General features: G+C 39.6%; 1 protein-coding gene across 2 annotated transcripts in view; it reads right to left on the bottom strand.

The window, feature by feature from the left end:
• TMEM63C (transmembrane protein 63C) overlaps nt 1-17528 on the bottom strand; it is a 101744-nt gene that overhangs the window by 60350 nt on the left and 23866 nt on the right. Inside the window, exon 2 of one of the 2 annotated variants that reach the window (XM_060757964.2) lies at nt 12516-12727. The exons of the other annotated variant lie outside the window; for it this stretch is intronic. The gene's annotated coding sequence lies outside the window, so the exon portion shown is untranslated. The remainder of the gene's footprint in view (nt 1-12515; nt 12728-17528) is intronic. 2 annotated transcript variants of the gene reach the window in all.

Below are 17528 nucleotides of genomic sequence, written 5' to 3'. Positions count from 1 at the left end.
CAGTGTTGCTTTGGGAAAGATAACGTATAATTTTTCTGTCTCAATCTTACCTTCCCATCTTTAGCTATTTTAATGCTTTATCTGATTTTAGTTAACACCCACATCATTTGGCAATCTCCAATTTAACACCTCTTCTCAACCTTTTTTATTCTGACTCCTTTTCTAATTTCGGTCTTTTCCCTTGTGGTCTACTTATTTAATACCTCTCTTTTTCATTCTGTGTCACTGTGACAGAAAGCAAACCAGCTGAAAACAATGCCAACTCAAAACAGAAATGTTACTGAAATATATAAAGGCTCACACATAGGGAACTCTTGCATTACGATAATTAGAACAGTAAATCAACCTACAAGGAACAAGCTCAATTAATGCAGAGCAATGAATCTTTATGTATTTTAGACATTGAAGTGTCGAATAAGCCATTCTCCACAGAGTTCCTGAAAGACAGTTTCATGGAACCAGTGCTACAAAACCAGGATGCAAAACACAATATTCTTGATAACAGAGGTACACCAGTACAAGTAGCGGATAAAGGTTGACCATCAAAACAGTTGGCAGAAGCAATATTGAGCCAAATGTAAAGTGGTGTCAAACTTGTGGCCATCCAGGAGTTTTGGACTTCAGTTTTTAGTATCCCTGGCCATTGGGCAAGCTGGCTAGGGCTTCTGGACTTGGGAGGGCCATAAGTTTGACACCTCTGGTTAGAGTGTCAGACTTGGGCTTAGGAGAGCTATCTCATATGTTCATGTGTAAGTCTAGACATTTTAATTTTAAAAAAACCAACCACAATACACTGGGTTGACTTATCTATGGGTCAATGTGAGTACTGTATCTTAGTTTTTACCACAAAAAAAGGAACCATCTGCTTCTCTGAGAAGAACAGCAAAATGCAAGAGCTTAATCTATCCTGGGAGAACCAAATGAAGCACTGATTCTCTCTGCTCTGTCTATGGGTGATGGGTTGGAGCAATATGTTTGCACTGAACATTGCAATAAAGCTTGAGTTGGGAAAGAATGGGGTTCCGTTCTAGTCTACTAAAGGCAACATAAACAGCCATTCTCTATTTTGCTGACAGAAATAGGGAAAGCAGAGAAGCTTGTCTCACAGCTACTCCCATCATGTTAAAAAAGTATAGCTATTCGGCTGTGAGCAACAAAGTGAACTTCATTAAGAAAAGTGGGGACTGGCGAAAAAATACATAATCTCTGGGTGTATCAATGGAAGAAGCCTCCGAGAGGTTTTTTAGAAATAATATTTTTGCTTACTTATGCAAGGCTTTCCTGACCTGGCTATTTCATTTTACATTTTCATATTGTGAATTTTGAATATTGTATATACTTGAGTATAAGTCGAATTTTTCAGCACCTGAAAAAGCCCCCCTCAGCTTATACTCAAATCAAGGTTATTTATTATTTTATTCTGTTATTATTATTTTTATTAAATTTATTTTTACTCTACTTATTATTATTATTATTATTATTATTAAATTTACATTATTTTACTCGATTATTATTAAATTTATTATTTTACTCTATTTATTATTATATTGCTACATTTATGATTTTACTCTATTATTACTATTATTACATTTCTAATATTTTACTCTATTATTATTATTATTTACAGTTATTATTTTACTCTATTATTTTTGAAAGGTTACGTAAGCACATTTACATTGAAGAAGATAATGACTTAATCTGAATTGGACAGTCTTATCTTAAATTACAGTTTTATGTAAATATTCAAAAACATTTAACCTACTGATGCATCAATTAATGTAATCTTATTCGTATCTATTTTTATTTTGAAATTTAACAGTAGCTCCTACCTTGGCTTACACCCAAGTCAATACATTTTCCCAGGGTTTTTTTGGGGTAAAATTAGGTGCCTCGGCTTATCTTCAGGTCAGCTTATACTTGAATATATATGATAGCAAGTCTGTTTAAATATGTTGAATAACTTTTCTTTTTTGTGGCATAGAAATCTAACTCCATTCTTTCTGTTTTATTTTTGCCTGTGGTACAATATTTTCTGTGATCGAGGTTATGCCCAGGAATACATATATTTTGTTAATTGAGTAACTGCCTTAAGTTCCCTGCAGAAAGGGCATCATAGGAGTAATAAACAAGTAGGATTAAAACTGAGGCTTTAAGTAGAAGGAGATAGGATCATTTCCAAGCAATAAGAGAAAAATTACCATGTTAGAGGTCCTAACACCAACCATAAAAGGTTCAGCCAGGGCATTCAAGGTTTCATCCTCAACTCTTGTAAAGCTCTGCTCATACGCTGGGCTCTAAAAGGTCCCTCAATACTCCTATGTGAAAAAACCACTCACAATAAAAAGCTTTGTTAACTGTATCCTTCTGCAGACAAGATAAGATACAAAGTACCTCAATGACAACAAACTATTTGGAACTGGAGGCACAGTGATAACTCAAAGAGCAATAAAGAAGAAAATGAAAAGGTTAGCTTGGCACAAATGGATCCAGTTGCTTCTCTTTCCTCTTCCCCCTGTCTTCACATACAATGATAGAGTTAAAAGTAATCTCAATGGCTATCCTGTTCAGCTCTTTGTCCAAACAGTACAAATGACACCAAAACCAAAACACCCCCCCCTCCCGAAACACAAGTGGAAAACATATTTGTGATCCTTGTTTTGATACCAATGCAGCCATTCATAGACAATAATAGACAAGGGTGGACAGATATTTTCATATCTACAGCTGGCTGTGCTGTTGCAATAGGCAAAGAAATTATACACAGAAAGAAGAAGCTGTGGGATCTATCAATCAGCTCTCCAATGGTTAGAGATGATGGAAGATGTAATGTAGGAGTTCAGCAAATTTGGGCTGACAAGTTTGTCACCCTACACCAGTGGCTTATTTATTTATTTATGACATTTATATGCTGCCCTTCTCACCCCGATGGGGACTCAGAGTGGCTTACAAGATAAATATACATACAATATATTATATTATTAGCATAGTACAATATCAATTATTATATATTACTATATATACTGTCTTCTGGCCCCCTCTCTCTTCACTCTGGCCCAGAGCAACAGTTGTTGCTGGCCTACAACTCCCAGAAATCCCAGACTTTTACCAGCTATTAGGATTTCTGGGAGTTGCAGGACAAAACATCTGGGGACCCACAGGTTGAGAACCACTGCCTTACACAGTAGGGACCCTGAAGTATATAGCATTCCCCAGTAGATTAACAGTATGGCAGAAACACTGCACGGTCCCTCCAAGCTACAGAAAAACAACCCAACCCAATATTGGGTTGCTGTGAATTTTCTGGTTTTCCACTAGTCTTGTTTACAACAGACCTCACAACCTCTGAGAATACCTGCCACAGATGTGGGTGAAACATCAGGAGAGATTGTTTCTGGAACATGGCCATATAGCCCGGAAAACTCACAACAACTCAGTGATTCTGACCATGAAAGCTTTCACAACACAACCCAATATTGACTAATTTTGAAACTAGAAGTGACAGGACATTACTCCAGTTACATTGAACGCACTTGTTTGTCCTACCAGAAGTTGAGGGAGTGTTATTACCTATAAAGCCCTGAACTGTTTGGGACTCACCTATTTTCGTAACCGCATCTCCTACCACCAATCTGCACGATCCCTTCGATCCTCTGGGGAGGGGCCCTCCTTTCACCCCTTCCTCCATCACAGGTACGACTTGTGGGAACAAGGGAGAAAGCCTTCTCTGTTGTGGCCCCCTGGGCTTTGGAACTCACTACCTGGTGAGATTAGGCAAGCCCCCACCCTAGCAGCCCTTAAGAAAGATTTGAAAATTTGGCTTTTCTGATGTGCCTTTGGAGAATGGCCAAAGATCCCATTTCTGTTTGTTCCATCTACAGTGTTGTCCTCATGATACACTTCCCCTATCCTTAATGAAGGCCTAACCCCACTGACCGTCCTTTTTGAGCTCCTCCCGCACAAATACTTTTTCTATTTCTTTATCATCCAGGGTTTTATCATTTTATCTTGTGCATTTGGCCCACCCATTGTGTTCGACTTTCTATTATGATATTTTGCACTATTTATCTTGTTACTTTATGTATTTTATTGTGATGTAATTTTTGTGGCTTTGTATTTTATTTTGCTGTGTTGTATCTTTGGGCTTGGCCTCATGTTAGCCGCCCCGAGTCCCTTTGGGGAGATGGTGGCGGGGTATAAATACAGTTGGTTATTATTATTATTATTATTATTATTATTATTATTATTCTCCTTTCCACAGTAACCCAGATCTGTTGCAACCATAGTTGCCCACCTCTAATGCATTCTGACCCATCTGGATAGTATTCTGTTGGGGAAGGGATCTCTAAACTCAACCAGCACTGGGAAACAAAAAGTGATCTCACCTGGGTTTTGATATGTATAAAGAAAACAAGCTGTCTGTCCATGACATGAGATGAAGCTTGTACATATGACAAACCATTGCTCGTATATACACACGCATACACACAAACATGGGCTTCTTGGAATCTCTAGATCTTCCAGTTCAACTCTAGGGTATGCTGGGACCTGAAGTCATTGTTTTTAAGTTGTTTCCAGTAACCACAATCCTCTCAGGAATACACTCTTCCACAGATATGGATGTCTTACTGTATATTCCTTTCAAATTCACTTTCAAGTTCACCTGAGTAGTTACCAGAAAAGAGATTTACTCCCAAAGGAAACAGCTGTGATTAGGCAAGCATGAGTTCACCACTATAGAGAAAACATTACTGAGTTTTGTACTTGCTTATTTTTAATTTAATTTTATTTATATCCCACTTCCCTCCAAATGTAACCAGCATCACCTTACAACAGAAGATCCAATAAAATACTGAATACCACATGTAACACAAAATTTAAAAAAGCATTAAATAATCCATCCCATTAAAATATGACTTTAAGATGTTACTTGAAAAAACAATTTAAACACATAAAATAAATATTACATATTAAGAACAGTACCTTTACTGCATGCTCCTCTTCATACCTCTTAACACCTTCCTATTTAAATAAGGAGTTCTTTGCCTGCTTGTTTGTGAAAATATATCAGGTGCTTGGCAATATGTCTGGCTTGAGCACAAACCCCCCCTGAAGAATTGGCCCTGACAGTCCCAACATTTTGGTAGACAGTTCCCAAGGTGGTATCTCATGCCTGAATTGCTTGCCTGAATCAGTTGTCTCTAAGTCATATCTGAGAATACTTTTCTTTCGAGCTTCTCATTCTCCCTTGGTGAATATTTACTTTATCTTGTGAACTATACTAATGAATGACACAGCACAAAATAAACAATGCAGATGTGCACAATGTTTTTGCAGAAAAGCAACAACCAAATTTGTCAGTAAAATCCCAAAGTGTAAGACTGGGCTATTCTAGTAGATGCTACATTGTATTATTGAAGGCTTTCATGGCTGGAATCACTGGGTTGTTGTAGATTTTTTGGGCTATATGGCCATGTTCTAGAAGCATTCTCTCCTAATATTTCACCTGCATCTATGGCAAGCATCTTCAGAGGTTGTGAGGTACGTTGGAAACTAGGAAAATTGGGTTTATATATCTGCGCTACATTATTCAAGAAGTCTAAGCTCTGTGTTTAATGTGTTTGTTCTTTGTAGCTTCTGAACCAGTATGACTTTGGAGAGATAGGCAGCATGCAAACCCACAGATTATTCCCCAATTTGGGTGGTGGAGGAGAAATGACTGAAAAGGATCAATTTCTGCTCCTGCGAGCCTTGAGATAATTACCCCAAAATACATTTGGATGCCACTTCTACTTGTGGTTTTGGTCAGCATTTGGTGTTGGAGCTCAAGCATAGGAGCAAAGCCTAACCCCCATTACAGGTAAACTGTATCTGACCTAACCTAAAATTAATATCTTATTACTCATGGTAGTTTTACATTTCTCAAATTTCAGCTTAATTTAAATTAGGTTGCTTCTTATTTGTTAGCTATTGTGGTACTCGGCAGAAATCACATAGGACACATTTATCTGTAGGAGCATAAACTTAACTAAGAGGTACTTAATCTAGAATTACCGTATATACCCGAGTATATTACATTTATTATTTTGCTCTATTTATTATTCTTATTACATTCATTATTTTATTCTATTATTATTGTTATTATTACATTTCCATTTTTACACTATTATTATTTTTATTGTTTCACTCTATTATTTTTGGAAGCACATTTACATTGAAGAAGATTAGAATAATGGTTTAATCAGAGTTGGGAAGTCTTATCTTAAATTACAGTTTTATATAAATATTCAAAACCATTTAATCTACTGATGTCTCTATTAATGAAATTTTACTAATATCTATTTTTATTTTGAAATTTGCCAGTAGCTGACTCAGCTTACACTTGAGTCAATATGTTTTCTCAGTATTTTGTGGTAAAATTAGGTGCCTTGGCGTATATTCGAGTCGGCTTATACTCCAGTATATATGGAATAGGAAGTCCGTGGATAGTCTCCAGAAAGTCTAGGAACCAGGTGAACCAGGTCTTTCTGCTGCATTTAGCCTTTAGTCTTTCTAAGAGATCAATGTAATATTTTTCCAAACATTTATATTTTTTAAAATATATACGGCACTTTCCCCCTGTGGCTTCCTTACAACAAATGTTTGTAAAAGAAATTGCAGTAAAATAAAAGGTACGCAAAATATTCTTTGCAGAAATTATATACCAGTATATTTCTAGAAACTTTTTTGGGGAGAGAGAACTCAAAGTTTTCATCAGATTTTTAAACAATCAGAACTACAAATCTAATTGGATGTCCCTTCGATCTGGAACAACAACACCACCACCACTGAGAAGATGGTAGAATAAAGCAGCCATTGAGTGAGTTGGCTTTTCCCTCTGGCAACTGATCCTAATGATTACTTTTAAAATCCGGCACATCAGCTCTAAAAATCTAACTGCATACAGTTGGATCCTTTGAGAATTCTTCATCACTTATTAAATCTATGGTGCTGCTAAGCTCTCTTGTTTTAATGCTATGTCATCCTCAAGGAAAATGTAATAATTGCAATGCATTTCAGGTAAGTTCACAGATCGGCATGCTCTCATAGCTGTGATATCATTCCAATGCAACTACAATAAACCACAGAGAAAAGTCTAGCAATATCACACCTAGAAGTTTACATTATTGATAATGCCTATGGCACGATAGGAAAAGACATCCTCAATTAATGATAGGGCAGGCAAATTGAGAATTACTCCAAGTACTATGGGACATCTTTGGGGCTCTATGCAAAGTGCTGATGTCAGTCCTGCTGGATCCATGGGCTCTTTGCCAGTCTTGGGAATTTACATGAGAACATACAGTAAGACCCATCTTATCCATGGGGAATAAATTCCTGTTCAGGGCATGGATGTGACTGAACACCATCATAATACTTGATTTATGGTCTCAACATACCATAAAGTTCCATTACAGACTAGAGACTCCTATTTGAAGAACTTAGTATTTCATACTAGAGTTGTGTTGGAGGACCGAACACATTCTTATTTTGTAATTTTTATACAATATGAATTTGTTAGGTCCTCCAATCTTTATGAAACAGGAATTAATTAGGTCCTCCAACACAACTCTGGTAATTTCTGGAAGAAGCATGTCTTAGAATTGTCTAGAGGATTTAGCAAATTCCTAAATGGACCAGTTTTCCCCAGGCACAGATAATGGGAGTCATGGGGATTTTACTATACTTGAATCAAAGGAAAAGGGAGTATTTGGGTTTACAGACATTGGACTGCAACACTCAGGATATTCCACCTTAGCTGTATTTCCTAAGATCTATGAGAATTGCAGCCCAATAACATCCAGAGAGCTACCATCCCTGTTTTATTTACATAGCTTCTACAAAAGAAACACTATTTGAAACAGATCACAACATGTAATACCTATGCAGTTTACAAGCAGTCACTGAGTTACAAACATCTGACTCATAAACAACTCATAGTTAAGAACAAAGGTGAGACAACAGGAAGTGAGGGAAATCTACCCCTTGGAAGGGAAATTCACTCCTGAAAGAGTTATCATGAGGAAAAGGTGTCTTGTTTCCACAAGCCATTTTTTTCAAACTCCAATTGTTATAGGGGCTGAAAGTGAGGTGAAATCTTCTGAACAGGGGCACAGAGGGCAAAACAAACACCACAGGGGTGTTAACCCTTCCCTATGCTATTTTATTTATTATTCAAACTTATATGCCGCCACTCCCCTAGGGCTCGGAGTGTAACAACAACAACAACAACAACAACAACAACAACAACAACAACCAGCTGCACTTGGGGTGGGACCAAGAGCAGGACCTCCTCCGCAGACTGCAGTGCCTATGCTGGTTTGTATACAGAGATGCAGTAATAACCAGCATTTTGTATTTAGCCCGGAAGCGGATCAGCAGCCAGTGAAGCTGCCATTAACACGGGAGTAGTTGCTACTCAAAGATATATATACATACATACATACATACATATATATATATATAGAGAGAGAGAGAGAGAGAGAGAGAATGGGGGGGGGGACGACTTTGGAAAAAAAATGTACCCGTTCCGACTGACAAACAAATTCAACTTAAGAACAGAACCTATTTTGTTCATAACTTGGAGACTGCCTGTATATGCAAGAGGAAACTCTACTCACAAGGTAAAAACATCCTATCTGAAGATGATTAATATTGACATTGTTGAATATTATTTTTTTAAGTCAAGCGAGAGGACAAGGTGAGGTTAAGACTCGCAATAGGGCATATCAATCTTATAAGCATAAGTCCAGCCATGCTTCTTATCCGAATAACCTCTTGAAGATTTTTCTAGCATTCTGTAACCCAGTTAAGTCTGCATTTGATCTAGCTATAGCTTAATCCCCGGATGTATTATGGGCTAGGAAAGCAGTTTCTTTTGTTAAAGATTTCCTCTCTCACACATTTGACAGCTAACATCCATCCTAATAAAAGAAAGGGCACATCAGAGTTTAAAAGGCCAACAACAGCACCTGAATTCAAAGGGGAACTAAGGAGGCTTTGAGCTACAATAACTGGTTACCATAATATGCAGAACCAAAAAAGAAAAGCGGATATAATAATTATAATTATATGATACTACCATTATACCACTGAAGACTGACAGGTCATAGGTTCAAAATCCGGGGAGAAGATGGATGAGCTCCCTCTGTCATCTCCAGCTCCCCATGCAGGGACATGAGAGAAGCCTCCCAGAGGAGGATAAAACATCAAAAAACATCTGGGCGTCTCCTGGGCAATGTTCTTGCAGACAGCCAATTTTCCCACACCAGAAGTGACTTGCAGTTTCTCAAGTCGCTTCTGACATGGAAAAAACCCACATATAATCCCTTATCTAACCTATTCCTATGTGTTAAGCGGTTTTCTTCAACCTACCACCTTCTAGAGATGTTAAGAGTACAATTTCACATCCATGCTACTTGAAGACGGGTCTTGGAGTTTAATAAATCTGGAGGTGACAGGTTGAGAAAGCTTAGTGCAATCCCAGATTCCTGGCTGAAAAGTGTTTCACAATGAGTTTCACTCACTTATAAACTTCCACACATGCATCCATATATTAACACCCTCTGGCTAAGAAGGGAGTTTCTCATCAAAAACAACAGTTCTGGTTTAAGATAATCTCAGCCGGAGCTTTAATGGTACCTGAATGCATCCCAAGGAGCCCCTGGTGCCGCAAAGGGTTAAACCCTTGTGCCAACAATACTGAAGACCAACAGGTCACAGGTTCCCTTGGGCAACATCCTTGTAGACATCCAATTCTCTTACACCAGAAGTGACTTGCAATTTCTCAAGTTACTCCTGACATGAAAAAAATGCATCCCAGGAAGAAGTAGTCTTATATTCACAAAAGAACTCCTACCTTATCAATTCCTCTCTATGTTCCCACCAATGTATGTTTGAATTTAAATTGCTAAGAAAACCAACCAAGCACAACTGGGGGGGATAAGAACTTTTGGGCAAGTCACAGAACTGAATGCTTCAGGGTGCCTGCATGTGCCTTTGTGGACGCTTGTAAGGATACAGATTGGAAGACATGTTTCTAAAGCAGCCCCCTGCCTGCAGCTCTTGCTTTTGCTTCTCCATTTCCATTTATGTTCTGAAAAGTATAAATGCATTTATCTTGGAGCTAAGTGGCATTCAGCAGGCTATACATTTCTCTTAGAATAATTAGGAGTCAATTAGCCCTAATTGTTTATGTGGGATGCAAAGGAGCTGAGCAGTTCTACTTAGCCTCCATAAAATAGTAATGAACAGCAACAAAAATTCCCACGTCTAACTGCAATGGCCCACATTCATTTCATCACAGCCATGTTGTTGAGGGTTCATACAGCCTGCATCTGTATGACAGTCTAATTGTTGTCATACAGATGCAGGGCTGGATAGACAACTGTAACATTCAGTGGGATACTGATATATATACATACACACCCACACCCCCCCACACACATATACAGCTTCTCTACAATGTTGCAATAATAAAGAAGCCCTAAGCATCCATTAGCAATTCTTCCTCGGAAAGAACTTTTCCTCCTTTCCTTGACCAATAAATGGCTTGAGGAGGATTGGGAGGTGAAAAAAACCGATAAACCCCATCACCTTGAACAGTCTGTTTCCCAGGTTTTCAGAGGCATCCAGTTCATCCTTGCTGGAAATCAATTTAGCTGAACTTCATAGAATCACAGAGTTGGAAGAGACCTTGTGAGCCATCCAGTCCAACCCCAAGCCAAGAACCAGGAAAATCGCATTCAAAGCACCCCCGACAGATGGCCATCCAGCCTCTGTTTAAAAAACTCAAAAAGGAGCCTCCATCACACTCCAGGGAAGAGAGTTCCACTGATGAACAGCTCTCACAGTCAGGACGTTCTTCATCATGTTCAGGTGGAATCTCCTTTCCTATAGTTTGAAACATTGTTCTGCATCCTAGTCTCCAAGGCAGCAGAAAAACAAGCTTGCTCCATCCTCCCTCTGACTTCCCCTCACTTACATGGCCATAATGTCTCCTCTTAGCCTTCTCTTCTGCAGGCTAAGCATGCCCAGCTCTTTAAGCCACTCCGCAAAGGGCATGTTTTTATTATTATTATTATTATTATTATTATTATTATTACTAATAATATAACGATATAGTGGTATGGTGCAATATAGCAATGTTTAATGCTGATATTGTACTATGCTAATAATATAATATATTGTATGTAATATGTTTCCACAAACCGCCCCATCACTTTTTAGCCCGTGTCCAGCATTATTTTTAATTTTAATTCCATTTGGCCTACCCATAGATTTTAAAGTGTGTTGTCCTATTGATAATGTTTATGTTATTGTTTTATTGTTTTGTTGTTTTTAAATTGCTTGTATTGTTGTTGTTACTGCATGTATTGTTGTACTTTGGGCTCGGCCTCATGTAAGCCACACCAAGTCCCCTGGGGAGATGGTAGCGGGGTATAAATAAAGTGTTGTTGTTGTTATTATTATTATTATTATTATTATTATTATTATTATTATATACCTTGTAAGCCGCTCTGAGTCCCCTTCAGGGTGAGAAGGGCGGCATATAAATGTTGTAAATAAATAAATAAATAAATAAATAAATAAATAAATAAATGTTCTCCAGACCCTGGATCATTTTAGTCGCTCTCCTCTGGAAACATTCCAGCTTGTCAACATCTCCCTTCAATTGTGGTGCCCAGAACTGGATCAGGACCAAACGTGGCGCGAATACTGAATATATCCAAATGTGAACACTGGTGGAGTTTGGGGGAAAATAGACCTTGACATCTGGGAGTTGTAGTTGCTGGGATTTATACTTCACCTACAATCAAAGAGCATTCTGAAACCCATCAACAATAGAATTGGGCCAAACTTCCCACACAAAACCCCCATGACCAACAGAAAATACTGTGTTTTCGGATAGTCTTTGGCGACCCTCTGTCACCCCCTTGCGACCCCTCCAGGGGTCCCGAACCACAGGTTGAGATATGCTGCCCTAGTCAATGATGAAAAAAAATAGATGGCTTCCAAAACAGACTAAAAACTTATTCTTAGCATCAAGGCTTCCCCATTGTTGAAGAAGCAAAAGCTCTAAGCATCACACTGTAGAACAGTGGTTCTCAACCTGTGGGTCCCCAGGTGTTTTTGGCCTACAACTCCCAGAAATCCCAGTCAGTTTACCAGCTGTTAGGAATTTTGGGAGTTGAAGGCCAAAACATCTGGGGACTCACAGGTTGAGAACCACTGCTGTAGAAGATAGAATCCAATTGAAATCTAAACACTACTGTGCACTCAAAATAGAAGATAACGAACTTCTCAGGGCAGTGCTTCCATTCTAGACTCTTTCTTGTGAGTAAATATAAAACGGCAGAAGCTGGAATGAATTCTCTAGAGATGCTGGAAGTTGCTGAAGGATGAGGTGTTCTAAAATAATGTTCTTACCTGTGCAAGTTTGCCCCTTCCCAACTTGAAACACATTAATTGCCACGTACCTGGTAAGAACAGCCGAAACACAGACAGTGAAGCTACTGGAAGTAATGGGGCGGAGTAAAGAGAGCAGAAAAATTCTGAGATCCTGGTTAGCCAAAGGCTTTGCAATTCTCTCTATGTCTCTGGCAGGTCCTGACAAAGTTCCCAGAATCAGCCTTGGAGCCTCTTCTCACTGTACAGCAGTAGCAACAGCAGCAGCTGTGCCCTGAGGCCTCTGGAGACACAAGAGGGAAAATGCTGTCAGTACATCTGAGGCCGCTATGGTGCATACGCAGCTGATGATGCATGAAGAATTGGCCTCTTTCCCTCCTCCGTGGCTTTTTGGACGCAGCGAGCAACTCCTGCGTTGTCTGGAAGAAGGGAATAAGATAGACTGGCAATCTGGAAAGCTCTTCTTCCATCTCTAACTGCAATGTGCAACTTGCTCCCAAGGAAGCCAAAATCCCAGAGAAGAAACCCCTGGTGAATGCATGATCGGCATTCTCACTGTGCGCCCCCCACTTCCCCCTGCCAGAAAACACTAGCACATTTCTCCAGGTTATGCCTTTTATACATCTCGCACTCAGCTGGAACATAATTCCCAGCCTTGAGCATCAGCCAGAGAGTGCGTGGGAGGAAATCTTTAAACATACACACACATTTTACCCACCCCATCCTCTTGTCACTGCAGTAATTCATCAATTCTACCCAATTCAGCACTCACTGTCATTTTTTTCCTGTAGCAGGAAGTGTGTTGGCTAAGGTTACAATTTTCAAGCAAAAGGAAGGAAGGGCAGAGGGACTGGGACACTGTCTGCTCCCAACTAGGGAAAATTAAGTATTGCAACTAAAGATTCATCAGTACACGGAAACCCTGCTGTGCATTTGGCCTGTTCAGAAAATAATTGCAAATTATGATGATCTTTTGAGATAGCAGCCTGAGCACAACTGCTATAGTAAGAATGAGCTGACTTTGTATCAGAGATGAGAAGGAATTGGTGGAGCTGTAAACTACTGGAGTCGGAGACTCTTAAACATTCCCCTTCACTGGGTTGTTGTAGTTTTTTCGGGCTATATGGCCATGTTCTAGAGGCATTCTCTTCTGATGTTTCAGCTGCATCTATGACAAGCATCCTCAGAGGTTGTGAGGTCTGTTGGAACTAGGAAAATTGGGCTTATATATCTGTGGAATATCCAGGGTGGGACAAAGAACTCTTGTCTGTTGGAGCTAGGTGTGAATGGTTCAACTGGCCACTTTGATTAGTATTTGATGGCCTAGTTCTAACAGACCTCACAACCTCTGAGGATGCTTGCCACAGATGCAGGTGAAACGTCAGGAGAAAATGCCTCTAGAACATGGCCATATAGCCCGAAAAAACCTACAACAACCCAGTGATTCCAGCCATGAAAGCCTTCAACAATTCCCCTTCACCTTTCCCCAGAAGCACTCAAAGAACCATTGTTCAGCCAGTTGAGATCCAGGTGCTATTTCACAGCTATCTCCTTGCAGCTATCCCCCATGACTACACAGGTAAGGACTCTGCAACGTCATACCTTTGTTGTGTAACACGGGCCCATTCATAGGTCACTGCCTTTCTCTAGGGAACCACTTACTAGAGGTGAACACACTGCTACTGCTCATAACATCACCTATCCCAACATGAACAAGATGTTCTAGAACAACAATAAAAATATATTTAAGACCAAACTCCTTTTATTACCTGTTGTTTCCTATCAGAATTGCTATAGAAATGCAGCTCTGCAAGTCCCAGATTAAAATCACTTCGCGTTTTATTTTGGCAATTTTGCTGTATTTCAAGACAATGAATTAGTTCAAGGTTTGCCTTACCTTGGTTCAATCATTAACCAGTGGAGTCTACAGTCAAGAAATAAAAAGATGAGAACAAGTCCTATGAGGAGCGGCTTAAAGAGATGGGCATGTTTAGCCTTCGGAAGAGAAGGCTGAGAGGAGGCATGATGGCCATGTATAAATATGTGAGGGGAAGTCATAGTGAGGAGAAAGCAGGCTTGTTTTCTGCTGCCCTGGAGACTAGGACGTGGAACAGTGGCTTCAAACTATAGGAAAGGAGAGTCCACCTGAACACGAGGAAGAACTTACTAACTGCGAGAGCTGTTCAGAAGTAGAACTCTATACCCCGGAGTGTGGTGGAGGCTCCTTCCTTAGTGGCTTTTAACAAAGGCTGAATAGCCATCTGTCGGGGGTGCTCTGAATGTGATTTTCCTGTTTCTTGGCAGGGGGTTGGACTGGATGACCCACGATGTCTCTTCCAACTCTATGATTCTATGATTCAATGACTGGCAATAGTTAAAGCAATGGTATTCCCCATAGTCACTATGGATGTGAGAGCCGGACCATAGGGAAGGTTGAGCGAAGATGCTTTTGAACTGTGGTGTTGGAGGAAAGTTCTGAGAGTGCCTTGGACAACTAGAAGATCCAACCAGTCCATACTTTAGGAAATAAAGCCCGACTGCTCATTGGAGGGAAGGATATTAGAGACAAAGTTGAAGTACTTTGGCCACATAATGAGAAGATAGGAAAGCTTAGAGAAGACAATGATGCTGGGAAAATGGAAGGAAAAAGGAGGAGGGGCCAACCAAGGGCAAGATGGATGGATGGTATCCTTGAAGTGACTGGCTTGACCTTGAAGGAGCTGGGGGTGGTGACGGCCAACAAGGAGCTCTGGCGTGGGCTGGTTCATGAGGTCACGAAGAGTCAGAAGTGACTGAATGGATCAACAACAACAACAACAACAACAACAACAACAACAACAACTGGGACTGAGAAGGGCACGTAAACAAGATTCTCAAGTGTAAAGATACATAACTTGATATTAAAGTTAGGATGGTTCGTGATTTCTCTATATGGTTGTGAAAGTTGGAGAGTGAAGAAAATGGATAGGAAGAAAACCAACTCATTTGAAGTGTAGTACTGGAGAAGAGTTCTACAGATGCTATATACTATTCCAACTACAAAAAATAGATCCTGGAGCAAATAAAGCCTGAACAACTAAACTGACTGTGATATTTTGGACATATCATGAGAAGAAATAGCCCTGCTTTCCAGAAAAGACGATAATGTTTGGGAATGTGGAAGGTACTAGGAAAAGAGGGAAACTTGATTCCAGTAAGGAAAGACTCAGTAAGGAAAGCAATGGCTTTGAGTCTGCAGGACCTGAGTAGGGCTATTGGGGACAGGGTTTGGAGGTCTCACGTTCATAGGATCACCATAAGTCAAAGTCAACCTAAAGCCTGCTAATAATAACATTTGCTGTGTTTACATCACTATTTTCTCTATTGGGAAAGACAGAAGTTCAAAGGGGAAATGTGCATCTTGAAATAGGCAGAAAGAACCCATCAGGGAGCCATGGCAATCTCAGCTCTCAGACCAAAGTATAAGCATTTGGAGACGTACATTCCCATTTCGTGCTTGTGTGTATTCCCGAGAAAGATTTATGCTGTAAACATAGCAAACCTATTGCCATCATATGGTATGAATCAACTTCAAAGAGAAAGAACAGCATGTGCACCCAAAGAGGCAAGTAATCACTATAAAAATATAGAATAATCTTGCCATTCTTAAGCCCTAAATAAATGACACACAAACAGGGGAAATGCATTTTAACCGAAATCACTGTGTTGTTTATTGATTGTTTATTTCATCTATATCTTGCCCTTCCAACAAGGAGCTCAATGCACTGTATAGTACAATCCCCATATTAGTGGGAATACATTCCTGAATATACCTTAACAACAGCAAACTTAATATAATAGCATACCTTCTCTGTGATTATAGATTATCCTTGCTAGGAATGTCCTAGGTTGATAGAAATTTCTAGGAGAAGTATACCACAGAATAACCTAGAACAGGGTTTCCCACTCACAACCCTATTTGGCCTGAAATTTATTTTTGCGACCCTAGATATTTAGGAATATAAAATAGGTATAATAATCAATCAATTACTGATGATGACAAGTAATGAAAGGGCCAAGGCATTGACATCTCCGGCCCATCCTCTGTTCAGATATCAGCCAGGATGCCAGTGTCTTAAATCAAGAAATGTGTTTCTAAGATCTACAGAGATACTCGTAGGAACACCTTAGCAAGTGAGAGTCCAACAGTGCCAGGCTAAAACTCGGAACCTCAATCAGATGCTGATAATGGATGAGAAACTCCCTTCTAGGCACACAGAAGACTGGGCGATGTGGAAGGCGCTGAACAGACTGCTCTGGCAACACGGAATGCAGAGCCAAACGTAAGAAATGGGGCCATAAAGCGGAGTCCACCACATGCGAGTGTGGAGAAGAGTAAACCATAGACCACCTACTACAATGTAGTCTGAGCCGTGCCACATGTGCCACAGAGGACCTTCTCACAGAAACACCAGAGGCACTCCAACTGGCCAGCTTCTGGTCAAAGAAAATTTAGAATAATGCCAAGTTTTTAACTTTGTGTTTTTAGATACATTATAACTGCATTCTCAAATTGCTTCTGACACAATAAATAAATGAATAAATAAATAAATACTGATAACAAACTAGCATTTGCAAGGCTTCCTAAACAGGCTGATTTTTCTTTTTATGAAGTACAGCTGAAGTATGGTCTGCAGAGAAACCATAGGTATCAATCTCAAAGCTACAGGGGTTGTACTGAACATGTCTTTCCCATACAACATTTTAACTTCATAACTGTGAGATAAGTAACGATGATGGTAACCAGCAACTCCATGGCTGAGTAGACATTTGAATCTGAGTTTTGTCCCATTTACTATACTAGAAGTGCAGGGATTTGAACTTCACAGAACCTTTCATTGAGATGGCTGAACAAAGAACTAGGAAACCGGTTCTAGTACAGTTTTGCAGAACCCCTGTTTTGCACATAAAGGGTCAAGGAATTGTTTCTTGGCATTGCCAGCAAAAGCTCAAAAGCTTCCCTAACTGAAACTCTGGACAGCTGGTGCCAGCTTGCACAGTCAATACTGAACAAGATGGACCAATAATGCAAGCAATGATTAAAA

The sequence above is a fragment of the Anolis sagrei genome, chromosome 1, assembly GCF_037176765.1.
Source record: "Anolis sagrei isolate rAnoSag1 chromosome 1, rAnoSag1.mat, whole genome shotgun sequence".
NCBI classification, from domain to species: domain Eukaryota; kingdom Metazoa; phylum Chordata; class Lepidosauria; order Squamata; family Dactyloidae; genus Anolis; species Anolis sagrei.
Note: the sequence above shows the minus strand (reverse complement) of the source record. Positions and strands in the feature narration are given on the sequence as shown.